Source organism: Phacochoerus africanus, chromosome 2 (assembly GCF_016906955.1).
Source record: "Phacochoerus africanus isolate WHEZ1 chromosome 2, ROS_Pafr_v1, whole genome shotgun sequence".
Taxonomy (NCBI): Eukaryota; Metazoa; Chordata; class Mammalia; order Artiodactyla; family Suidae; genus Phacochoerus; species Phacochoerus africanus.
The window spans coordinates 253477724-253505173 of record NC_062545.1 but is presented as its reverse complement, the minus strand read 5'-3'; the positions used below and the strand labels follow the sequence as shown (position 1 = coordinate 253505173).

General features: G+C 38.4%; 1 protein-coding gene across 1 annotated transcript in view; it reads left to right on the top strand.

Annotated features, from left to right (window-relative positions):
* The window catches only part of SVEP1 (sushi, von Willebrand factor type A, EGF and pentraxin domain containing 1), a 198303-nt gene that overhangs the window by 45233 nt on the left and 125620 nt on the right, over nucleotides 1-27450 (top strand). The window lies entirely within an intron of this gene.

Here is a 27450-nt window from a genome sequence, read left to right as displayed (position 1 = left end):
GAGAACATGGTTATTAGACCTCTGAGCTGAACTTTGTATGTTTGCAGGAGGCAGTGCTCATCACTGGCTTCTCCTGAATGCCAGTGAGCTAAGAGAAAATAAAGTATAACCTTCCTATGTCACAGAAGACTCATTGCTAGATTCTTATCATTGGGAACAGAAGAAAAAAATATTAGCTCTCAATCATCCAGTACTGAAGACCCAGAAGTTCTGAGCCCCTTTTAAAATTGATCTGGGAGTTCCCATTGTGGCTCATTGAGTTAAGAACCTGACATAGTGTCCGTGAGAATGCAGTTCAATCTGTGGCCTCTCTCACTGGGTTAAGGATCTGGCATTGCCACAAGTTGTGGTGTAGGTCACGGATGTGGCTCAGATCTGGAGTTGCTGTGGCTGTGGCATACACCGGCCACTGCAACTCTGATTTGATGCCTAGCCTGGGAACTTCCATATGCTGCAGGTGCAGCCATAAAAATAAATGAATGAGAAGAAAGGAAAAGAAAATAATCCATTTGGTTGACAAAGGTTTCTGAGCATTTTCTCTGTGCCAACCAGGCAGAGTGAACAAACAGACATGGTGCCAGTCTTCTTGGAACTTCCAGTCTAACTATACAAAACAATTTATAATCACAAAGTGGGGTGTATGGTATGAAGAAGGGTCTCTAGGAAAGGTTAACCTAAGATTGCGCTCTCTACAATCTAAAGGATGACTAGATGATAGTTATTTTATTGCTTCAGGAGAAGGGTTACCTTTCATTTGGAATAGTTGAAATTCTGAGTACTTATCGTCATTGTAGCAACCTTTCTGAAGCAAACTGTTTCTCTTTAGAGCCAGAAGGAACCTTAGAGATTATCTTCTCTAAACTCTTCATTCTGCAAAAGGAAATTGAGGTCTCAAGAAAGAGGACCAGTTTGCCCAAGATGGCATTTCCCACTGTCCATCAGCAGGACCCAGGATATTTTTTTCTAAGTCCTGTTTCCAAGATATCAAACTGCTTAATTTGCATTTTTGAAAATATCTTCTTGTATACATTGCTTTTCAGAGCCCATAAACACTGAACTGTGCTCAAAGTATTTAAAAACACAGAAAGATCTGGCTCAAATTCAACCTCTGACATTTACAAACTGTGTGGCTTTGGATGATTAATTCCTTCTGATTCTCAATTTCTTCTATACAATGGCCTTAATAATGGCATAGTTTAATGTATATATACTTTTTGGTATAGTTTTACATATGTATACATGTACATATATGTATATATGTACACACATATGTATTTAGAAGTATACCTATACATATGCATATATATATATACACACAAACACATGTATATAGGTGTAGACAGATAATTGAGAGAATATACTTAGAATGCTTAGGACAGTATCTGACATATCAATTCTCAATCAGTGGTAGCTTTTATTTTTAATCATTATTGTGAGATAATATAACTATTAAGAGAAAGCTAATGAATGGACATTAGAATAAGTATCCCAAGAATGAAGATAAGGGATACCATCTATTTTGTAAAGTCCACTCTTCTGGGATAGACCAGTGGTCCTCACCTGAGGAATTGTGCAGTGGGGAAGATCAGACACCTCTGTGTGGGCGAATACTATCAAGAAGCCTTGCCCCTCCTGAAGGTGAATACCATATTGACCTGATGAGTCTCCAGTGAAAATCAAGAATCTTGGGTGAGAAAAGGCAGTGGGATAATATGCCATTGGATGTTGAAGTAGAGGTGGTTCACTTGATTAAGGAAAAGTTATATGCTGAGGCATTGTATTTGATAATTAATTTCATAGACAAGCAGAACACCAGAGTTCTCTGTAAGGCTTCTCCTTACCATTCACTTGGGAGATGAGGAAATTCCATCCTGATCTATGGGAAGTTTGTGGCAAAGGTAGGCTTAAGGTCTTCCAGTTCCCAGTCTGTAGTCCTTCCCTTATGCTGGACCCTGGGAGACTTTAAAGATAGCTGATCACTACGATGTTACTGCAACCTCCTTCTCTTTGTCCCTCATTGCTGTGGGTGATTGGCGATCTGGGTTGCATGGGTCCTCAAACAATGGCCACTCAGCACCCTGGCCAGGGCAGTGGCTTTGATCAAAATGGCTTGAGCACCACTGTCACAGGAAGCATCCATGGACAAGACTCTGATGCATAGAAAGATTTTATTCATTGTGAGTCTTTTTCATATAACATTTTAACTTCAATGCAAGCCTGAAGATATTCTTTAGAAATTACTAACAAGTAATACTTTATCAAAGACTTCAATATTTTTGTTGTTTTTTGGTTGCACTCATGGCATATGGAAGTTCCCAGGCCACGGATGGAACCTGTGCCACAGCAGCACCCCAAGCCACTGCAGTAACAAGGCCAAATCCTCAACCCGCTGATCCACAAGGGAAATCCCAAAGATTTTAATTTCATAAGACATTATCTACTATATTTGAACTGGTATTTAATTTCCCTTGGCTTAAAACTTCTTCGATTTGGTTTCACAATAATCGTGTGCTCTCAGCGGGTTGTCTTGAAGGGTGTGTGCTAATAGGCTTTATGGAAGAGAGAACCATATAACAAATAGATCGTTGGAAATAGAATAATGCTTTGTTCATGTGTGTTTCATTGTATAAAGATGCTGAACACAAAAGCCATATTTGACAAAAGCTAAATTAACATTAAAAAAAATCTGCTAGGAAAGGAGAATTTCAAACACAACTGTACTGAAATATTTATTTATTTATTTATTTTTGTCTTTTTGCCCTTTTAGGGTCACACCTGCGGCATATGGAGCTTCCCAGGCTAGGGGTCCAATCAGAGCTGTAGCCGCCGGCCTACGCCACAGCCGCAGCAACGCAGGATCCGAGCTGAGTCTGCCACCTACACCACAGCTCACAGCAACGCTGGATTCTTAACCCACTGAGCGAGGCCAGGGATCGAACCCACAACCTCATGGTTCCTAGTTGGACTCATTAACCACTGAGCCACGATGGGAACTCCACAGCTGTAATACTTAAAATGCTATTCTCCAAGTAGTCCAGTGTAAGGGGGCATTGCAATGAAAGAAATCAGGTTCAGCCACCAAAATAAATTTCAAAATAATACCAATCCTTTGCTTCATTTTCTCAACTCTAAAATGGGGAAATAGAGACCACAGCAATTCTTAAAAATATCCCTTTTTGCTCATGCATTCCTTCCCTTGGAAACCATACTCTTCTGTACTTACCTCTTCAACTCTCCCCTCAGCCCCAACCCCTGCCATACGCACGTCCTTGCTCATGCCTCCCAAGGCCTCGCTCAAACCTCTTGTCCTTTTTGCTCTTTCCTCTTGATTCCACATTATTCTTGGGGAAAATGTGGAAAGGCCAGGAACACTCACCTATCTTTCTTTTTTTTTTTTTTTTGAGGGGGAGGTGTTATAAAATCAGTGCTTTACAAAAGGCTGCTGATATTTCATTTTAAAAAACCCTACATTACTCAGATTCATTTACTGAAGCTATCTTGTATAATTCAGAAATTCAGGTATGGGACTTTAATGCGAAATGAGCTGGGTGAGAAAACACCCTTCTAGGATTACTTATTGAACTCAGCTAAGGAAAGAGGACTGAAAAACTGGGGGATCTAGTGAAAAGAAGGAGCTTCCAATTTCTAGGATTATTATCCTCCTTCCTCACATTTAATACAGGCCTTTGGAGGTGGTGGTGGTGATGACCTTGACGACGACAGTAGCGATAATTGCTGCTGATAATAATAATAGCTACTATTGAAATAGCACTTGCTATATTCCAGACAGCACTTAAAGCTTTGGTATATATTAACTCATATAAAGGTCACAGTAACTCTCTGGAGGATGGTTTCACCTTAGGGACAAGAAAACTAAAATCTGAGTGGTTATGCAACTAGACTAATAGACCTGCTCTATTAACCCAAGTTATCTGCCTCCAGAGCCTATAGTCTAGCTATAGAGAGAGACATTCAACAAATAAATCCAACTAAAAACATAGTTTCAAATTTCTATGAAGTATTAGTTTGATTCTCACGAGGTCATCAATATTTTATTATTTTCAACCCACAAGATAGCAGCTTCATGCAGTTCAACCTAACACGAGGCAGGAAGAGAAGAGAATGAATTATATAAAAGACAAATCTGATCATGCTTACCATTTTTGTTTTTGTGTGTTTGCTTTTTTTTAAGGCCACACCTGTGGCATAGGAAAGTTCCTGGGTTGAATCAGAGCTGCAGCTGCAGGCCTGTGCCTCAGCCGTGGCAGCATTGGATGCTTAACCCACTGAGTGAGGCCAGAAATCAAACCCACATCCTGTCTGGTTCTTGACTCACTGAGACACAGTGAGGAACTCCTACTGTTATTTGTCCTTTTTTTTTTTAAGTGCCACACCCATGGCATATGGAAGTTCCCAGGCTAAGGGTTGAATTGGAGCTGCAGCTTCTGACCTACACCACAGCTATAGCAATGAAGAATCTGAGAGCCATGTCTGCAACCTGAACCACAACTCACTGCAGTGCTAGATCCTTAACCCACTGAGCAAGGCCAGGATTGAACCTGTGTCCTCTTGGATATTAGTTGGGTTCATTATCACTGAGCCATGACAAGGACTCTCTTCTGTTTTTTAATGGTGACTCATGGAATAAACTTCAAGCTCCTTACCATAGAGTAAAGGTGGTATGATCTGACCTCTCTTTATCCACTGAGCTAAAATCTGGAGTTAGTTATAGTTTCCCCCAAATGCCACACGATTTCATTCCCCAGACCTTTTCTTCGTGCTTCTTCTGAGTCTCTCTCCCACCACACCCAACTATTTTCTTTGTTCTTACTTCATCAGACTAGTGATTTAATGGGCTGTGATTTTCTAGTTCACTCTGTATTTCCATTGCCGGCCTTCAGAGCCCATCAAGAAAAGCAAGTAGTGAAGAGGCCAAATTGAATACCAGAATCTTAAACGGACAAGAACTCATTATTGAAATCTTAGGCAATTGTGTGGTTTCCACGTCTGCCTCGGACACCTCTTGGAGCCTTAGCCAAAGGCACATGGTCAGGAATTTTTAAGAATGTATTTAATTTATTTGAATGCAAAATATTTATGTTTGCTTAAATTTTGTCCACAGTAAATCAAATATAGTGCATGGTTAATTTACTAGATGAGTCATTTTACATGGCTAGATCATCATAATCAGCTGTGAATAGCCAGTGAACTCTTGTTGTAAATCCAAGCGGTTGCAGCTGTTGTGTGTTTTCCCTGAAGGGATTTGAGAAACACAGAGGATGGAGACAATAGTTGTCTTGAGGCCACTGCTTTGCAGGCGTAGACTCCATTTCAGTGAGTTTGTGATGATTAGAAGATTGAAAATTATAGCTGGAGAGGGACCAAGGCTGAGGACCAGGTAATGAGCCAAAGCCCCTGTTATGTTATTTTTCCTAAAAGGAGGATACACTGTGGAAGCGGAAACAGTGGAATATTTATGTAGGAATCTCTTATTACCCATGTAAATATATGCACACAAATCCCCACCTCCACTCTGCACACATACACATTTTCCTGTCTAAATAGTATGTCGTTTCTTTGGAGAGAGAAAGGACAGAGAGCTCTAGAAATTCTTGAATAGAAACCAGAACATTTGGAAATCTTGTTCTCTGAGCAGAGCGTAGCTGATTTTTCCCCCAAAACATCCCCAGCGGTGCCTAATAATGGATTTGTAAGGTGTAAGGAATTTGTACAGTGTATTACTGTTTGCTTTTTATGAGGGAATGTTGCTAGCATGTTGACACTGGTTCCCATCCACTTGAGGCAGATGGGTCACTGCTGCCAGGACTAGCCTAGTGTATATTCGGTCCAGAAAATTCCGTGTATTTTCCAGTCTATCATAGTTTTATAACAGGAAATCACATATAATTCGACTCTAGGTGTGAAACCTAATCAAACTCCAAAGTCAGTATCTTGTGTTTAAATTCAGTTATTGTATTCTTCAGCTCTCTAACTTCTATTTCATACTTGATGAGGTTCTCAGTGTGTTCATTCAGTCTTCTCTCTTCTCCCAAGTGGCCTGAGCATCTTTAGGATTCTTACCGCAAACTCTGTATCTGGTGAATGACTTCTCTGTATTTAACTAAGTTTTTTTTTTTTCCCCCTGAGGCTTTGTCTTTTTTTTTTTTTTATTAAAGTATAGTTGATTTACAGTGTTGTGCCAATCTCTGCTGTACAGCAAAATGACTCAGTCATGCAATATATATACATATATATATATATATTCTTTTTCTCCTATTATCTTCCATCATGTCTTGTTTTTTGTTGTTGTTGTTGGGAACGTATTCCTCTGTTTCTTCATTTTACTCGACTCTCTGTGGTGCTTTCTGTGCCTGAGACAAAACACCCACCTCTCCCAGACTGGAAAGAGTGGCCCCATTAGGAGAGGACCCTTATGGTTCAACCCTTCCCAGTTCTTGGTTGTCTCTTGGACCTTTTTGAATTGTCCAAGTGGCCTATTTTATTTTTGTCTTTTTAGGGCTGCATCCACAGCATATGGAAGTTCCCAGGCTAGGAGTCTAATTGGAGCTACAGCCTCCAAGCCTACACCACAGCCACAGCAACTCGGGATCCGAGCCGTGTCTGTGACTTACACCACAGCTCACAGCAATGCTGGATCCATAACCCACTGAGTGAGGCCAGGGATCGAACCTGCATCCTCATGGATACTAGTGGGGTTGGTTAACCACTGAGCCATGACAGAAACTCCCATGTCCAAGCGGCCTATTTTTAATGGCTCCTGTCAGTTGAGGTTGTTCCAAGACCTGTCAGTGTCCCAAAGGGGAGGATTGCAGTCAGCACCTAGATTTAGCCGTTTGGAAGTCAGACCCTCCAGGCAGCAGCTTTTAATGTATGCAAATATATAATGTCCTCTCGGACCTCCCATGTAAGACCTGCTGTCCACCAGACGCAGGTGATCTGGAGGTGTCCCCGGGTGGCAGTCACAAAAATTGGGACTCCAGATGCATGTACAAACTCCTTTCCAGGAGATATTGGTAAGGTGTGTCGGCGAGGCAGAGACCTCAGGCAAACATGGCCACCAGCTGCCTCGGTGCCCTGCCAGCACCTCTCTCAGCCTCTATTTGCTTGTCAAAGCCGAACCGGCCTTTCAGACTCCTGGAAAAGCAAATAGTCCTTTTCCTCAGAAAGATGAGGGCTGTGTTTCAGTCTGCTGTCTGTGCAGTGCCCTGGGGGTGGCAGCCGGCCACAATCTGTCTCTCCAGTTGTTGCAATCCTAGGGGACCCAAGAACACTAGCCGCCCGCCGGCATCCAGAGCCAGGCATTGAAGAGGCATCTCCTGGGTGGCAGCTGCAAAAACGAGGGCACCAGACATGTGAAAGCTGCTCTCTGTGAGATACCGGCATTTTGGAGCGTGACTAGGGAGAGCATGAAGACAGCACCTCCCCTTGGAGAGCCCTGGAAAGGATTAGCCTTAGCACTTACACATGTGCTTAATTGGAAACCTGCCCCTCAGGCTACCACTCTGATGATTAACCAATAGGCTGCCTTCATAGAAAGTCTGAACTCCTGGGCCGCTTGCCTCTTCCGGTCTCTTGGGGGTGGAGACTATTTAAGAACCCTTTCTCCATTGGTTACGGCCCCCTGAGATCCACAAGCCCAAGCCCCACTGGCCTCTAGATCCAAGCAATCAAAGGCCATCCCTTACACAGCAGCCGCAAAATCCAGGATACACGACGTGTGTGAAAGCTCCCCTTCGGGAGATGCTATGGCACTAGGGTACAGCAGAGGGGGAATGTGCAGATGACATCTAATGGGGGAAAGAAGGAAAGAAAAAAAGATGATACCCAGTGTCTAGAGTAAGGAAGAAGGGAAGATGACGCCCTGCAGCCAGCGGGCTATAGTGTGTGCTAAATTCAGAGCCTTAAAGTTTAGCAGGTGAGCCTTAAACATTGGCTGGATGTCTCTGGAAAGGCTGGCCCTGGGCTGAGTCCTGGGACAGGTGAGTCACCCAGGAACCCATTAAGAGACGTTTCTGAGTTCCTTATAGGCTGGGGGTCTTGAGTCCCACTGGTCTCAGATGCAGGTCTTCTAAGTTGGATTCAAACTCTTCTTTCCCCAGAAAGAAGGGTTTTGAGTTCTCTCTTGATTGTGACCGGGATGGGGTTTTGGGGAGACTGTGTCCCATCCCCTCCTGCCTGCCGTGATGTGGGGCTTCTCCCTCGTTTGCCTGATGTGTGGGGTTGCTCAGACTGTTCTTAGGTTTCTTCGGAGGGAGTTACCCCAGTGTAGCTGCAGATTTGGTGTGTCTGTGGGAGGAGGTGAGCCCAGGATCCTCCTACATCACGGTCTTGAACAGGAACCTCCTGAAGTCAGTATGTGGTTTTCTTTAGAAATACTCGTAAAAATATACCCCAGATTCTAAAATGGTCAAAAGAAGGATCGTGACCAATTCCTGCTTATCACTGTAAAAGCGTCCTTTTTCCCTTCTTCTTTTCCCCAGCCCCTATTGTAACTCTTTCTGGCAACAATGAAAAGGAGACAAAGGGAGAACATTGAACATCTGTGAAATCCGTGGTCTTCAAATGGCTTTGCTCGTGTAATCCTTTAAGAAAAATTGAAAACCTATGTGCCCCTCATTAATTTTTAAGGGGCTATATAAACTTTTTGGCAGAATTTTATTTTTTAATTCTTAAAATCCTTTTTCCATTTTTGTTGACATATAGTTGATTTACAATGTTATGTTAATCACTGCACAGCACGTTGATTCAGATATGCATATATATGTATTTACACACTTTTTTAGTATTTTTTCCATTATGGTTTATCATAGGACGTTGAATATAGTTCTCTGTGCTATACAGTAGGACTCCTTTATCCCCTCCCTGTATAATGGTTTATATCTTCTAATCCCAACCTCCCACTCCATCCCTTCCCCAACCTCCTCCTCTTTGGGAACCACAGGTCTGTTTTCCTTGTTTGTGAGACTTTTATTTTTTAAATTTAATTTTGTTGGAGTACAGTTGACTTACAATATTGTATTCGTTCCAGGTGTACAGCAAAGTGAATCAGTCATATATATAAATATATATCCCTTTTTTCCCATAAAGTAGATTTTCTTGTGCTATGCAGTAGGTTCTCGTTAATCATCTCTTTTATATAGTCATGTGTATATGTTATTCCCACCCCGCCCAATTCTTGCCTTCCCCCAATGGTTTCACCTTTGGTAACCATAGTATTGGTTTTGAATTCTGTGAGTTTGCCTCAGTTTTTTTTTAATTCCTTTGTATCATTTTTATTAGATTCCACCTGTAAATCGTATCATGTGATATTTGTCTTTTTCTTCTTCCACCTTGTAAAAGGTAGCATTTCCATAGTATTATACTGATGTTTTAAAATAAAACTATTTTCACTGTTAAGTGTATCCACTGAAATCTAAATACTGCAGCATATCTGATTCCTTTGAATAATAATCATTTATGAACAAAGAAACTTTTTTTTTTTTTTTGCTTTTTAGGGCCACACCTGTGGCATATGAAAGTTCCCAGGCTAGGGGTCAAATCGGAGCTACAGCTGCCAGCCTCCACCATAGCCACAGCAATGCCATGAGATGCCATGAGCTACGTCTGGGACGTGCACCACAGCTCACAGCATTGCCGGGATCCTTAACCCACTGAGCAAGGCCAAGGATTGAACCCACATCCTCACAGATACTAGTCAGGTTCGTAACCTGCTGAGCAACAATGAAAACTCAAAAGCAACTTTTTTTAAATGCAAAAATTTTACATGTTTTCTTTTATCTCTTTCACTCCACTTCTACCATGTAATTCTAATGCAGGGCAGTTTTATATCCTAAAGACTTTATTGATCACAGATTTTTACTTCTCTGCTACAAAAATTGTTGATATTAATTGAAATATTTACATTTTCTGTGACCAAAATTGCTAATAGATTGAGTTATTATTGCCCTTGTTATTTATATATAGTTTGTCAAACAATATTACATGTTTTGATACTTATTATATGTAAAAATAAGATACTATTGGAGATTGATCCCTTAATGAGATAGATTACTCAGTAATTCATGGATCCATGGCCTTCTCTTATTCACTCTTGGAATAAGAGCACATAGAGCATTAATTTCATTGCTGTTTTTTGTTTTAAAGGTTTTAGAGCTGAAAACCTTGTGTTGTTCTGTTGAAACTTGAAAGAGTTGTGTTAAGTTGTGTCACTCACTTGGTTCTTGGAGTTGCTGATTTTAATGTCCAAAATGACATGTTATCTACTGTCAAAAGATTGCAAATGATCTCTTAGCTGATTAGTCACATAGGGTGAATTTCAATTTTATTGAAACTAAGGAATTGGAAAATTTTTTTACTAGCAAAGGGAGTTGTTAGCCTATCATTATAATCATTCGCTTTCTCAAATGTCTGGGAAGCCCTCACCCCAGAGACTAGGACTTGACCAAGACTAATTAAAAGACTACCTGTTAACAATTTCACTTGGAAGCACTCTGTTTAACCTAGTCGATTTGGGGGAAAGCAACCAGTACACATTTTAATAAGCCTTTAACAATTCAATAGTTTTTGATGAAATTATTTTCCCCTAATATATGCCTTAATGTATTTTTTATCCACATCTTGGAACTATGGATTTAGCTTATTTCATTTCTGGACGAATAGCTACCATATCACCTATTAGTGAAAATATTTTCCCCAGTCAAACCTATTCTCCAAATCAGATTTATTTTCTGACAGCAAAAGGTGAAATAAGCTAATGGACATTCTAGTGGCAAGCGCATTACTTCAGAATTCTACAGTTGATAAACAAGGCAGAGAATTCATTAGCTGGATGAAACAAGCTGCCACCACCTTCGAAATTGCTTATGGATATTTTCTTCCTTGCTTTGCATTCATGGGACTCTTATAAAGAAGTGGCATATGCTTGACAGTATTCAGGGGTTTGAAAAGGGAAGGTGAACTGTGCCTTCCCCCCACCAACCCCTACAATGTATCTGAATTCAAAACATCCCAGAAATGAACCAAAATACTCCATTTCCAATGTCAGGAAATACTGAAAGATATTTAACTGAAATAGGTGAAAGACTAAAGGCAAATGGAAGTTCCCAGGCTAGGGGTTTAAAGGAGCTGTAGTTGCCAGCCTATAGCACAGCCACAGCAACATGGGATCCAAGCCGTGTCTGAGACCTACACCATAGCTCATGGCAATGCAGGATCCTTAACCCACTGAGCAAGGCCAGGGATCAAACCCACGTCCTCATGGATGCTAGTCGGGTTTGTACTGCTGAGCCACAATGGGCACGCCGGACTAGAGCCATTTCTTAGAGCACCTCCTTATGGTGCCTTGATCTGGAGGATCTCCAAATACCAAGCTTTTGAATTGTGCTGTAACATTTATTGCCTTGAGGCAATGCACCAAGATTTAGAAAGGGTGAAAAGTACACATTTCTGTTGAAAAGTGAATGAAGGGCAGTTGCGTAAAGGTGCCACCGACACTTTCTCTGGAACATCAGTTTAGGAAAAAGTACATAGCAATGATGAGGTCCTGGAAACTGGCTCTCCAAAATGATTAATGTCACATCTGCATGCCTCTTGCAAAGTCTTGCCTTGTTTGCAGAAGAGACTGTGAAAAAATTTTAAGTTTTTCTAATGTCATTCATCTCTGAAGAAATTAGCCTGCAGACCCAGCTTTCTCAGAGCCCAGAATCCATGTTGTCTCTGCAGCATTTTATTGCCTACAGTTCGTCCATAGCACTCATTGCACAGTCATTATCCGTCAAGGAAATGATCCAGAACTACTTTGTTGCTCTTTCCAGGCTGCATTTAAAATAAGCAGTTGCTCTGAAGTTATAGCTTAACATCTCAAGTGTTCGGCTCCATGGGATCTGCACGAGTTGATGCTCACAATTAAATGTTAGATGCTTAGCCAAATGTGGATGGAAGCCAGTGTTAGCAATTCGAAAACGATAGCCCAAGCTAGAAAAATGACGGGCCCTGGAAGTATGCTAAATGCTAGAGATGCCAAGATATAGGATGCCATCCTTAAACAACCTTGCGTTTATAAGTAGTTATGGATTGCAGCTGGTGGCATGCATGCTACAGATGAACCTAGTTCTGTCACTTGCTGTCTTTTTCTGGGCAAGTGCTTTGTTCTCTGTGGACCTTAGCTTCTTCGTTGTTGAAATGGGATTAATAACAATAGGATTGTTATAAAGATTCAACGAGATACTATGTGTGAAAAGCTTGCTGCAGTGCTTGGCATAATAATAAGTACTTGATTAATTTATGTTATTATGCTCTACCAGTGGGAGTGGTGGTTCTCCAGGGAGAGATTTTGCCCCCCGACCCTGGGGATATTTGGCAGTGTCTGAAGACGTTATTGGTTGTCATAGCTGGAGGGAGCTACTGTCATCTAGTGGCTAGCAGCCAAGAACGCTGCTAAATAGCCTACAATACACCAAACAGCTGTGACAAGTTCCAAATGCCAGCCTCTACTGAGGTTGAGGTGCCTGTACTATATTGACAAACTGAATTAATGCTTTAATGCAGGATTCAGAAAACATTACTGTATCTTTTTTTGAAGTTTTAGAATAAATATCAGAACCATGTGATTCTACTGGGCTTAAATGGTCTCGTGGGTATGAGCATTGCAGTATCTTATGCTCCAGCTGCTGGTGGCTTCCATGGCTCCATGCTTGTGCGTTTTTGTTTCCACTTTGGCTAGAATATCCCACGTCTCATCTGTCTGTTCAGTTCTTAACAGTCCGTCAGGATTCATAACAAACTCACTGGTCTTATGAAACTTTCCCTTTCGTTTCTTTTTTCCCTGGCACAGTTAGATCTAGATTTTTTTGGTTCTCTTAAATATCTTTTTTTTTTTTCCTGTTACCACATAGTGTCATCATTTGGGGTAGGTTTTATTTCTTCTCTGATAATCTGTGAATTCCTTTAGGGCAGGAGTATGTCTGTCTCTTTTTATCACCTCTGCTACATGGCATTGGACTTGGAGCAATCATTAATAAATTGTGAGTATATGAATGAATGAGTAAATAAGTAAAGCAAATTGCGTGTTTAGATACTAGAACACAGCATATGGAAACTCTGCTTGGTTCCCAACTTCCTGGGAATTTTCCATTCCTTTTTCAGAGAAACGAAGGTGAACAAGTGTACTGACCCTTAGCAGCCCTGGCTTAAACTCAAAGTAAGCCATCTGGAAGGCCGAGCTCAACAATAGGAAGTGGCTAATCTAATCACACATTTATCTCTTTTATATTATCTAGTTACTGAGATTATTTTCCAGTTTTAGCTCTAAAACCGTGGTATAGTGTGTATGTATATGTGTGTAGGTATGGATAATGAATGGTTTGGGGTTGTGTTTTAATTGACAGTCAAAAGAGCACTCTAGGATGTGATGGATTTTTACCATTTAAATGATCAGGCAACAAATACAAGGCAAACCATTATTGCTATAGGTAACATAATGTTAGTGATTGTGAAATTTCCCATAAAATCTTGAGATTTATAAATTTTGGCAAAATATGGAAACAGTTATATGAGAATAAGTTATGAACTAAAGAATAAGTTATGAGAAAAAAAAGTAATCATGTGCGAACACATGTGAAGTATGTGAAGGCATAACCATAAAAAATTTATAAGGCAAGGTCACTCTTTTTCACCATCAGTATTTAATATTTTAAATTAAAAAAGAGCTGTTTTATTATTTGCATATGATATTGTTATCCTAGAAAATCGATCCAAAGAGATCCATGGAAAACCACTAGAATTAATAATTTGAAAGGTGGCAAAATAAATACTTTAAATCAATATTATTTTTGACTGCACCCACAGCATGTGGAAGTTCCCAGGGCAGGGATCAAACCCATGCTAGTGTAGCTATAAGAGCCGCAGCATGACAACGTCATATCCTTAACCTGCTTAAGCCACAAGGCAACTCCTAAGTCAATGGATTTTTATAGAGAAACATTGTTTTTAAAATGTGATGAAATCCCTTTTACAATAAGAAAGGAGTTCCCGTTGTGGCTCAGCAGTAGTGAACCTGACTAGTATCCATGAAGATGCAATTTCCATCCCTGGCCTTGCTCAGTGGGTTAAGGATCCAGTGTTTCCATGAGCTGTGGCATAGTTCGAAGACATGGCTCAAATCCTGTGTTGCTGTGGATGTGGCGTAGGCTGGCAACTACAGTTCCAGTTAGACCCCTATACTGGGAACTTCCATATGCTGTGGGCACAGCCTTAAAAAAGACAAAAACAAAACAAAAGAACAATGATAAGAAAAAATGTTCCTAAGGATAATTTGAAAGAGAAATGTGTGACCCTCATGAGGAACTGTGAAATTTTGTAGAAACTGATATATGAATAAGAGGGTCAATTTATGAATTTATGCAGGAGGAATACTCTTCTCTAGTCATCTAATACTCATGCATACTCTTCTTCATATTCTGATCCATGTATAAAGCAATGGTTAGACATAAAGAAATATCCTTGACCTCCAATCAACCGTGCCTCTGTAGAGACCCAGATCGCCCAGGTTCCAAGATGAAGCTCCTCTAACTTGGGTATTTCTGGATGCACCTTGTAGTTTTGCTTATCTGCCTTTTGCTTTTAAAATTTTTTACATGTTTTCCTTTGAGATAATATTGTCACATGCAGTTTTAAGAACTAATGCAGAGAGATCCTCTATATCATTGTCCTAGTTTTTCCCAATGGTGGCATCTTGGCAAACTGTAATATAGGATCACAACCAGGATATTGATATTGATATAGGCAAGATGAGGGCAGTTCCACCAGCATGAGGATCCATTACATGTTTTTTTTTTTTGAGAACTACAGACACTTCCCTTCTACCCCTGGCTGCCCCTACTTTAACTTCTTGAAACCACTTATCTGATCTCCATTTCTATAATTTTGTCATTTCAAGAATGTTAAGCTCAGAAAGTTGAGACTAAAATGACCTCTCCTTTGTTTAGGAGACAATTCCTCCCTTAAAAAAAATAAAGTTCTACTGGGTGAGAAAAAAAGAATTTTATATAATCATTCCTCCAGCAGAGGAAGAGAGATGAGGAGCACTGGCTTTTTCCTGCCAGGTGGAAATCTAGGTTCCTCATTTTGCCCCGTTGACCACAGATATGTATGTATGTGTGTGAAGGGGATCCTCATTTGTTGGATGTAGATGGAAGTTCAGGCTTTTTGCTAAATGTCCAGTGTTACCATCCTGGATGGAACTCGTAGGGGTGCTCTGTGATTGCTCCTCATGTGACCTCCGCTAACGCTACAAGGAAGGAACCTCTTTACTGCTTGGTAGTGGTGCAAGTCCTCACTGCCCACTAAGCCTACTCTGAGACCCAGTCTCATGGGGGCAGGGAGGGACGCCTTGTTACTTCTGGGTGGGTATGGAAGTGGGACACAATCCTCATGCCTGTTGTTTCTGTTGGCGTGAAAGACCCATCTCTCTGCATTCTCTGACACCAACCCTGAAAGAGGTGTTTATAGAACTTTGCAGGAATGGAAGTCTAGGCTCCCCACTTGGCTTCTGCCTAATATAGCTGGGGTCGGACCACAGTTTTTTTCTGTGGTGTTTGGCTAGAGCAGAGCAGTTTATTGGCTATTGTCCAAAAGTGTTCTATCTTGCTAGGCTGCCCTTTTCTTCATCCTTTGTCTGAGATGACTGTATCTTGTTGTTTGGGGAGTTTTTTGTTCATCCCCATGGGTGTTTTGAGGTTGCCAGCTTCTTTAGCTCTAAGTCTGGAATATATAAGGAAAAGAAACCCAAGGAACTCACTACCATGTTGTTCTTTGAACCTGGAGGTCCCTAGCTGGTCTGCCTTCTTATCATTGTCATTTCATGTGTATTTTATATATAACATCTAGAGGATTTAGTTGAACTTCAGCAGAAGGACTAAGGAAGTGTCTCTACTCCATCTTCCTAAAAACAGATTCCTCTGCTTTTCATGTGCATCATTTCTTATCTGTTGACAGGTGTTTCCACGATGATTGTATCACTCCAACAGCAGTGTTGTTCTTTATGCGTTATGTCTTTTGGGTCGCCCTTTGTAGAAACATAGTGATGTCAGTTTTTCTCACATCCTATTCCTGATGGTGACTTTTTTTTTCCTAGAAAACCAAAAGTAACCAAAGGGAAAATGGGGAAGAAGTGGTTAATGGCCAATAAATGATAACAATTTTAGAAAGAGTTATGAAGAAAAACATTAAAGCAATTAAGCCAAAACAACCCATTAACTAACTATAGCTCAAATTTCTTGAATCATCCTTATGTCTAGAAATGTGTGGGGCTGAATTAATCTTTCCATGTGTTTGAGAATGAAATGTCATTGTCCTTCCGAATCATTCTCCAAAAGGCATCCAAAATGATCTTGTCACACACCCTAACTTAAAACGTTGTCACTATTCTTCTTGTTTTAAGGATAAACTCCTAGCTTTTAAAAGTAGCCTAACCAGCCCTAATGGTCCTGGCACTCACTTTTCTAGCCCCACCCATCTGTCCTCCAGCTGGAATGAACTCATGTTTTCAGCCTTGCCCTCGTTTGCCTCTGGGTCTCTGCCTGTTGATTCCCTCCATTCTAAATGCCATGACTCCGTTTCTACTCCCCTTCCCCCCACACGCTGCTATGCTTGGTTCTGGCCTTACCTCTGATCTCACTTTGACCAATAAAGCTTACCTGACCCCTCCACCCCTGCCTCAAGTCTGGATAACATCTCTCTCATATGTTATCATGTAACAGATGACAGGCGGTACTTTGTCCCTCTTTAATCATCTCTTGAAGACCACAAGCAAAGCTCTATCTTAATTCTCCCTATCCCAAGTATCTCATTACCTGTCATATCCTTTCCATCCCTACAGAGGGTCATACATGTTAGTTTTACAACCCCTTCATTCTAAACTTGATCACACTTACATCATGATAGAAAAACCAGTTCTCCAGTTGGTTACATAACATAGAGAAGGTCAGACAGTGTCACAGCCAGTAGAAATCAGCAGAATTCTCATCCAGGGGTTCTCACTTGATCCTTTGCACCACACCCTCTTTTAAGGGATGAAATGGGAGAAAAGTGGTGACATGGTGAACTTTAATGTGTTGAAAGCATTGTAATTGCCAAAGTGAAAGGCTCACAATTTTATTTACACGCAGATATTCAGGAAATAATCCAAACATTTTAATATGGGGATATGGAAGGGAAAAAATGACTAGATGAGTGGAGTGCTTCAAGATGCAGTAGATTAGACCACACAGATCATCAGAATGAGTGCCGGGCAGGTCAGATCATTCTGAATCAGATTTTATGGAAACTGCAGAAGAAAGTCTTCTAAACCTGTTCATTGACCCCTTTAACTATTTATTGAATATGTTTTAGGTACTTCAAAAGACATGATCGTTGCCTAGTACTTGCCTTAATGTAGCTTAATATGAAATAGGGCTATAATTACTACAAAGAATTCGGAATGTTTGCTGTGAACCAAGAATTATGGTGAATATAGTTCTAAGCAACTGATACTGAATCACAATAAAAATAATGTGATGTACGTGATATAAAAATACTGTATCTGTTCAAACATATTCATTCTTAGTTATAGAGATGAGGGGATTTGGAAGATAGGATTAGGACAGTTACAGAAGGGGTACTGTTGTGGATAATGGAAAGTTCAGACTTGTGATGGAGACTGAAGTTAGCTTGTATAGGTGGGAAAAAGTGGGATTGAGGGTAAGAAAGGTAAGGAGCAGGCACTAGATTATGCTGGGACTTGAACTCCAGGCTACAGAGGTGGCCTTTGGTCAATGGGCAACTGTAATCTACTGAAGATTTTTGAGCAGGAAAGTAGCATGGTGGGAGCCATGATATAGGAATATTAATTTGGCATCTGTGGCCAGAAATCACTGAATCTAAAGTAACCTAGAAGAAGAAATGGATGTATAGAAGTTACAGATCATCAAGTCATAAAGTAGTAAGGTCCTAAATTACCATGGCAACAATGGGCATGGAAAACAGCCGCTGATGTTATCCATATTTCCAAAGACCTTACATTTTTATTGAACCAAGGTAAGAGTAGATGAGGAAAGGAAAATGTTAAACATTAAAAGAATAGACAAACCAGAACAGTCTAGCTTATGTAAACCTTATTTTCTTCTTTATACAATTCTGAGTTATTAGCTATTTTAGAAAAAAATAAAGTTACAGATAGTTCTATGATCGCCAGAGGCCTTTCCTCAAAGTTCTAACCCATGAAGTTTTAATTATAAAATGCAAGATGATCTCACATTTCTTACCCAGACAGTAAACATCTTAAAACAATTAAGAATACACAGTCTTCAACTAACAAGACTTTGCCTGAGTATGCTGTACTCAGTCAGGTTGTGTTTGTGCATGATAGATATGTTTATAGATATATGAATTTATGTGTCTATCTGTGTATGTGTGCATGCACATGTATTCTTGTCATATGATGCTTACTTTACTGATGCATCTTTTGGACACAGTTTTTGGGAGGTTTTGTTTTTTATTTTTAGATGGACTTATCCTAATCCATCAGTAATCTCCTTTCTCATCTGAGCAGGTGTTTTCACTTGCAACCTGGTGTCCCACAGCTAGGGTGCCATTTTCTGCTATGGTACCACATGGTTGCCTACATTCACAAGTTGGTCCAAATAATTTGTATTCCAGCCATATCAGAGAGACTGGCATGGAGTCTCCCATGGAGACTGGCAGAACACAAATTCATTTTACACAGATTCAGATATGCAGAATCCATGACAGTTAAAAGTCTCCTCATCTAATTCCTTGGTGAAAATAGAAAGGATCTTGGAGATTTAGTAGAAAGAAAGTCCCTTGAACATATGCCTAGGTCCTTGTATTTGTGACAAGTATTGGCTCAGCCTGGGGGAAAGCTTGTTCTCTTCTAGTGCTGTGCATCTTTCTGCTCAAAATCCTAGCACAACTCTTTATAGGAACAGATTCCTTATTCAGAATGAATCCATGCATTTGAGAAGAAGCATGACATTGTAATAATAAAGATCTTCCTCTGGGGGGCCCAAATAACTTAATTGATGCCTTACTTAGATATAGCAGAAACTAAGGCTTTTGATTTGTACAATGGGTATCATCATCATCTACATGAATGGGTATTCTTGGAGTTGTGTGTCATTCAGTCTGAATGCAGTTGATGCAACTGACTCAAAACTATATTCTTTAAGAGATTTGTTAACTGTAAAGGTGAATTGTGCAAAGAACAGAAGCTCTTAATATTTATAGAGATTTTAAAAAATGTCAGACTATAAGAAGGAATTTTGTAAAGTATAAGTTACTGTGTAATAAATATCGTTAACTGAAATCATCTTCTAAAGAATTGATATTTAGAGAAGGAGACTGTATATTATACATTCCAAACTCATTCATATTTCACTCAAAAAATTATGTTGGCGACTGAAGAAAAATCTAATGTTATTAGCACAACACAATAGCTTCAAGAATCACCCTTCCGGTAATAGTAGCTGATAACCGCTAAGATGTTTCTGAAAAGAGAAAGTACTTACTTTAACAACAGCAAAAAGAGCAATTAAATAATATTTGGTGCATTTCCAGGAAGGGAATCATTTCACATTATAAAGAAAATCATACCCTAGCCCTTTACCATCGCTTGTGGAATTTGTTCAAACCACAGTTAATTTTGTCTTTTCAACTTTTGCGTGGTTTGAAATGAGGAATTTTCCCCCTTGGGAATCAAAGAAGTTGATTACACCTCTCCCACTAGAGTTGTGCAATGCCTTTAAATAGTTCTCCTGAAGTCTGTTTTCTATTATCATTATGAATTTCACAATACATTTCCAAATGTACTTTTGGATATTTTTATCCAAAACGCTGTTCTCCAGTGTTGTAAACTCTCGATTACTCAAAATGTTTTGGAGACCAATAGTCTAAGATTAGTTCCCTTTTATGTAATATTATTTTAAAATAAATTATGATATTTGTAGATAAAATGTGCTCATAGGAAAAGTTTTTTTAATTTTTTAGTATTTTTCTGTTTATAGACTTATGAAGTATTAGCCTTGGGAAGGTCATAGTAATCATAAATTATAACTTCTATATTTTGTAAGAGAAGAAAAAAAACGTCACATGCCTCTGACCCCATAGCTTGTTAGCAGAGGAGCCAAGAGAGCTGCTCAATTATTTTGGATCCTAGTCTGATGTCCATTCATCTGGTCCTGTTGTTAGTCCCTCTGACTCTGATCCTTCCTCCACACTAACTTTCCAATAGAGCTTGTTCTCTCTTGTCCTCCTTTGAGTGACTGCTGGCTCAGGCACTGGGATGGGCAATGGCTGGGTCAGGTGACTGGGAGACTCTCTGAACTTACAAGAGCGTGTTCCCCATGAGAGAAAGAGACAAGAGCATAAGTGTGATGCATATCAGAGCAGAGGTGAGGGTAATGTGCTCCAGGACACAGAAATGAAGGCACAAAATCCATCTGAAAAAGTTGGTGGAGCTCTGAAGAATGAATCTTGAAGGATGCTAGAGGTTCCCTCAGAGGAAGGAAAGCATATGCAGAGGCAGGAGCTAAGTGGAAGACAGGAAAGGGAAAAAGAGATCATATTTTCCAAGCACCAGAGCATCTACTGGGCACAGCAAGCCTGTAAAAGGAGTATAATCATCTTTTGTATCATTGAGAAAATTAAGAGTTGGGGACATGATTCTAGCATGTACTGAATGCCAGCTCCACGTCTGGCACTGTTGCTTTACTCACATTATTTCAATTTATCCCAGCAACAATTTATAAGGGAAGTACTACTGACATTATATGCAAAGAAACCAAGTCTCAGAGAAATTAAGAAAATTGGACAAACTCCCTAAGTCCAGCAGATTGAGGTCAGGGAGATGTGATACAAAACCGGTCTCTACTTGATTCTGAAGCAGCTTCCAACTAGTACATGGAATTCCCTGGCTCATTGTAGCAGACAGGCTGGGAGGTTACAGACAGATCAACAATGTCTTTGTAGATCACAGTAAAGAGAGAGGGCCTCGTCCTGTTGGTGCAGGGTTTTTTAAAATTTTTTTATATTTAAAAATTTTTTATTGAAGCGTAGTTAATTTACAATGTTGTATTAATTTCTGTTGTACAGCAAAATGATTCAAAATATATTAGTTTTCATATTCTTTTCCATTATGGTTTATCAAAGGATATTGGATATAGTTCTCTGTGCTGTACAGTAGGACCTTGTTGTTTGTCCATCCTGTATGTAATAGTTTGCGTCTGTTAATCCCAAACTCCACTCCTTCCCCCCTTGGCAACCACAGGTCTGTTCTCTACATCTGTGAGTCTGTTTTTGTTTCATAGACATGTTGATCTGTGTCTTATTTTAAATTCCACATATAAGTGAGATGGTAATTGTCCTGCTTTTTTTGACTTCACTTAGTATGATAATCTCTAGGTCTATCCATGTGGCTGCAAATGGCATTATTTCATTCTTTTATATCTGAGTATTGCTCCATTGTATGTGTGTGCATATATAAGTATATATATATACACACACACACATGCACACACATACATCATCTTTATCCATTCGTCTGTTGAGAGACATTTAGGTTTTTCCATGTCTTGGCTATTGTGAATAGTGCTGCTATGAACACATAGGGGTGCGTGTATCTTTTCCAAATAGAATTTTCTCTGGACCTATGCCCAGGAGTGGGATATCTAGATCATATGACAGCTCTATTTTTTGTTTTTTTGAGGAATCTCCATACTGTTTTACGTAGTGGTTGCACCAATTTACATTACCACCAAGAGTGTGAGAAGGTTCCCTTTTCTCCACACCTTCTCCAACATTTATTATTTGTAGACTTTGTTATTATGGCCATTCTGACTCATGTGAGGTATACCTCACTGTAGTTTTGATTTGCATTTCTCTAATAATTAGTGATGATAAACATCTTTTCATGTGTCTGTTGGCTATCTGTATGTTCTTTGGAGAAATATCTACATAGGTTGTCTGCCTATTTTCAATTGTGTTGTTTGGGTTTTTTGTTATTGAATTGTATGTGCTCTTTGTATATTTTGGAAATTGTGTCCTTCTGGATTGCATCATTTCCAAATATTTTCTCCCATTCTGTAGGTTGTCTTTTTTTTAGTTTGTGGTTTCCTTTGCTGTTCAAAAGCTTCTAAGTTTGATTAGGTCCCATTTGTTTATTTTTGCTTTGCTTTTATTTCTATTGCCTTGGGTAACTGACCTAAGAAAACATGGGTATGATTTATGTCAGAGAATGTTTTGCCTATGTTCTCTTTTAGGAGTTTTATGGTATCTTGTCTTATATTTAAGGCTTAAAGCCATTTTGAGTTTATTTTTGTGTCTGGTATGAGGGCGTTTTCTAACTTCAATGATTTACATGAGGTTCTATGAACTTCTCAGCACCACTTGCTGAAGAGACTCGATGTAGTTTTTGTGTAAAAAGTGATTTAATTAAATTTACATTTTAGAAAAATGTTCAGACAATAACATCTACGATGGATTGATGAGAAATAAAGCCTGAGGGACCAGTAAAAGGACTTTGAAAAAACCTGGAAGAGAGATGATGAGTTCTGACCCAAGACAGGAGCAATGCTGATGGGGGCGGGGGATGGGTGAAATTCAGAGGATTTTTAAGGATTAAAATCCAAACAACATGCTTTTCATTTGTATATTGAAGGAGATGGAGGAGGATTCAAAGTGATCTCTGAGGTCGGAGAACCATTAAATGTGAAATGAAACATAGCATTTGAGACAATGACGTTCTTATATATAATTTTTATTTACTTTTAATTATTTTCACACAACACTTATCCAGTGTGACAAAACAGGAAAATGTAGATCAGCAAAAATAAACAAATCTGAAAACCTCGTAATTCTACATGACTACACCATGTATACCTAGCCTTCTAGATCATTCTTTCAAGTGTCATTCATACATTTATTAGCCAAAAGATCATACAATTCATATAGTGTTTGACATGCTTTTTTATTCTTAGTTACACAATTTGTTTGACTTTTCCATGTCAAGAATTGTATTTTTTTAAAAAAATTTTGAGTAGAGTTGACTTACAGTGCTGAGTTAGTTTCAGGTGTATTGCAAAGTGAATCAGTTACACATATACATTCCTTTTCAGATTCTTTTCCCACATGGGTCACTGCAGAGTGTTGAGTAGATTTCCCTGTACTATATAGGAGGTCCTTGTTACTTATCCCTTCCACATATAGTAGCATGTATATGTCAGTCCCAACCTCCCATTTTGTCCCTCCACCCAACTTTTCTCCTTTGGTAACCATAAGTTTGGTTTTGAAATCTTTGAGGCTATTTCTATTCTGTGAATAAGTTCTTTGGTATCATTTTTTATTAGATTCCACATATTAGTGATCTCATAATATTCATCTTTCTCTCACTTATTATGATAATCTCTAGCTCCATTCATGTTGCTGCAAATGCTATTATTTCATTCTTTTTTATGGCCGACTAATAATCCATTGTATATATATACCACATCTTCTTTTTTTAGTCTTCTGTTCATAGGTATTTAGGTTTCTTCCATGTCTTGGCCTGTTGTAAATAGTGATGCAGTGAACATTGGGCTGCATGTATCTTTTCAAATTACAGTTTTCTCCCAGATACATGCCCAGAAGTGGAATTACTAGATCATATGGTAGTTCAATATTTAATTTTTAAGAAATCGCCATACCCTTCTTCATAGTGGCTATACCAATTTACTCTCCCACCAACAGTGTAAAAGGGTTCTCTTTTCTCCACACCCTCTCCAGTGTTTATAGACTTTTTGATGATGGCCATCTGACTGGTGTGAGATGACACCTCATTGTGGTTTTGATTTGCATTTTTCTGATAATTAGTGATGTTGAGCAACTTTTCATGTGCTTTTTGGCCATATTTGTCTGTAAATTGTATTGTAAAATTGTATTTTTACAATTGTATGTAAAATTGTATTTTTATGACTAATATTTTATTGGATGCGTCATAAGAATTTAACAAACCCCCATCTCCTGACATTTGTGTCTCCAATGCTGTGTAATAACACATATTTAATATACATACTTAAATATATAGGTAAAAATGTGTACTTTCACATGGACAAATTCTTAGTAATGAAATGCTATATCAATGGCAAGTTCCTTTTGATGTCTACCCTCATGTTACTCTGCAAAATAGAGAGCCTGTTTGCCTCCATGCCCACCAGCAATGGGTACTAACATCCTTTGACATTTTTGCCAAATTCAGAGGTAGTCATCATTTGGCATTTCTTCATTATGAGTGAAGTTAGACAGTTTATCCTATGATTATTAGTCATTTTCATTTTTCTTAATTTCTGGTTCTTATTCTTTGTCAACTTTTCTAGTAAATAATCTTATCTTTTTCATGTATTATATAAATCTCTTTATGTATTAAGCTTTCATTTCTCAAGGTAGTAATTTGCTTTTTCAAGATTTTTCAAAATATGAAACATATCTTTGTATATTCAATTCTTTTTAACCTGTATGTCTGGCTTGTTTTAGGTTTATATCTTATCAATAGAGTTAAATTAACACATTAGTATTACTGATGGCAATTGATAGGTTTGGTTTTATTTCCATTATCTTAGTTTATGCCATTTTCTTATTAATACCTTTTGTTATTTATTTTCTTGTCCTACGTTTTTCTGTCTTTATTATTTAGGGTTTTTCTCCTCCACCGATATGGAGGTTTTTCATTCCTTTTCTATTTATAGTTAAGTGTATTTTTGTGTACAAGTTCGAACCTATGTTTTTTTCTTTTGGTTTTGTAATATTGATGTATCTGAAAAGAAATGAAAACTTCACCTTTTCCTCTTCCCAATCATCCCTCAGTTTCTCTCAGATTTTAAATCATCTTCTTTATAATATACAGAGATTATTATTTTCCTTAGACCATAATGTCTTCCTTTTTAAGAAGAGGCTTTATTTGATATTTGTTTTCATTATCACAACATTTTAGCAAGGTATTGAGCAGTATACCACGTGTTCTACTACTATCTTAATCTCAAGCAATTTATTAAATACTTTTTTTTCCTTCATACTTGAGTACATGGCTTTCCTTTCTGTGAAATACATCTTAATGTCCATGAAGCCATGAACATTTTCAAATGTCTTTTCTTCCCTCATATTTACTAATAGCTTGCTCAGATAATAGAATTTCAGATTCATAATATTTTCCCTCAGAGCTGTATATATTATTTCATTCTTTTTCATAGCATTTGTTTCTGCACAGGAAAAACGAAATGTCAGTCTGATGTTCCCCATTATTTTGCATTTCTTTCATAGATGCTTATAATACTTTTCCTTTATTCTATGTGTGAATCTCTTTTTATTAATTTTGCCTGGAACTTGATGAATTTTTATTGCACTAAAACTTCAAGTAAGGAATATATTCTTGCATTAATATCACAACTATTACTTCTCCAGGGTCTACTCAATTCTGTTGTTCTAGAATTTTATGGCTTCTTTTTATTGCCTCCAATGACAACTTTAATTATGCTGTTACAGCTTGTTTTCTTTTCCATCCGTGTGTTTATCTTAATCATTTTCTCCTACAGCTGCTGACTTCTGTTTAAAGGAGACAGTGTTGTTTTGTATCTTCTTGAAAATCTGTGCAAGTATTTACTGAACTTTTTATAGAAAAGACTACTCAGTAATATGAATAATTAATAATTCAATATTTAATACTATGATTCTTTGAAGTAGTGTTCCCTTTTTTCCTGCTGAAACATTTTCATGTCACACATCATTATAACTATTACTAAAATGTTTCTTTCATTCTTAAATAGCTACAAATTTACCAAGTTCTAGAATTTTCTTCCATATACATGGGAACATATTACCTTCTGTTTTTAAATATAATCAAGACTGTTAGAAGCTTGATTATTTTCTTCTAAAAATTACATTATATTTCTGTGTCTTTTCTCTCAATAATGATTGTTTCTGTTTTTAGCATATTGTAGCTATTGAAACAAGGACTTTTGTGTTCAGGAAACCTGGGTTTGGACATAGCACACGTGTGCTAAAAAGTGTAGCTTCTGGATGGCAGTTATCTGGGTTCGAATCCCAACTCTGCCATTTACTCACTGTGTAACTTTGGCAAATTATTTAATCTCTTATTGCCTTAGTTTTCTCATCTGTAACATGAGATTAATGATATTAGTCACTTTATAGGTTTTTAAAGAGATTAAAAAGATAGTACTTATAAAATATGTAGAACAGTCCCTGGGACATAGTGACTGCTATGTAAATATTTGCTTTAAAATTCTGGCAATAATCTTCATCTCAGTTTTGTTGTAAGCCTTGAAAGTCTTTAAAGAACTAAATAAGCCGAAGCTTATCTACCTGGAAACAGGCCATAAACAAATGACAAGAGGAAGAGGAATGGAATGTACCATCATTTGAAAATATTTGACTTACTAATTATGAACATGTTAAATGTTATTTTGAATTTTCATCATAAAACTATAATAAACCAATGTTAAGTACTAAAAAAAATTTCTAGCTCTATCACCTAGTAACTGAGTAACTTTAGTCAAATCATCAGATTGCCCTCAGCCTCCATTTTATCTTTAAAATGGACACAATAGTAATAAATATACTGATTAATAATATTAATAACTATTAACACTACTTAATACTGTGAGGATTAAATGAGGTAATTTGTATAAAATAGCCTCACATAAGTGCGCATTACCTGGTTGCTACTCTTTTTTTCAATAATGTAATGCATACTTGCCTATGCTACGTTTATTTGGCTTAACTAATGCTGCAAGTCCCTTTCTTCCACAATTTCTCTATTGTTGAATTATTAATTACAGATGTGTAACTCCAGAGAGAGTAAGTTCAGATTCAAAGTCACTTTGTCAGTACCTAGGGAAGATATGAAGCAAAGTCAATTAGATTCTGCTTTTCATCTTTTTTTTTTTTTCCTTGAGTCTGGGAAAAGCAGGGCCAGTGATTCTTTTTTCTTCAAAGGGCCTATTTCCCATCAGTAGGATCATTTCCCCTCAAGCCCTTCACTTTCTCTTCCTCCTTTGTCCAGTGCTTTGAGCAGAAACAAAGGCCTCAGTGCTTTTTGCATATCTACAGTTATTCTCCTCTGCTGCGAGTGCGTGGTGGTGCAGTGGGGAAGGTGCAGCTGCACAGGTTGCAAGGGGTGACAGATTATGGGGTGTACTGTCTTTATCAAGATTTTTCTTTTATTCATTGAGTATCACTGATTTTTTTTTAAGCTCCTTAATGTCTGTATGCTGCTATTTTGAGTTTTTCTACAAGTAAGCCCTGCTGTATCAGGCCATGATGTGTTGAGATTGTAACTCATTGTGGGTCATCAAAGAGGCCACTTCATTACCTGCAGATAGCAATCTCCAT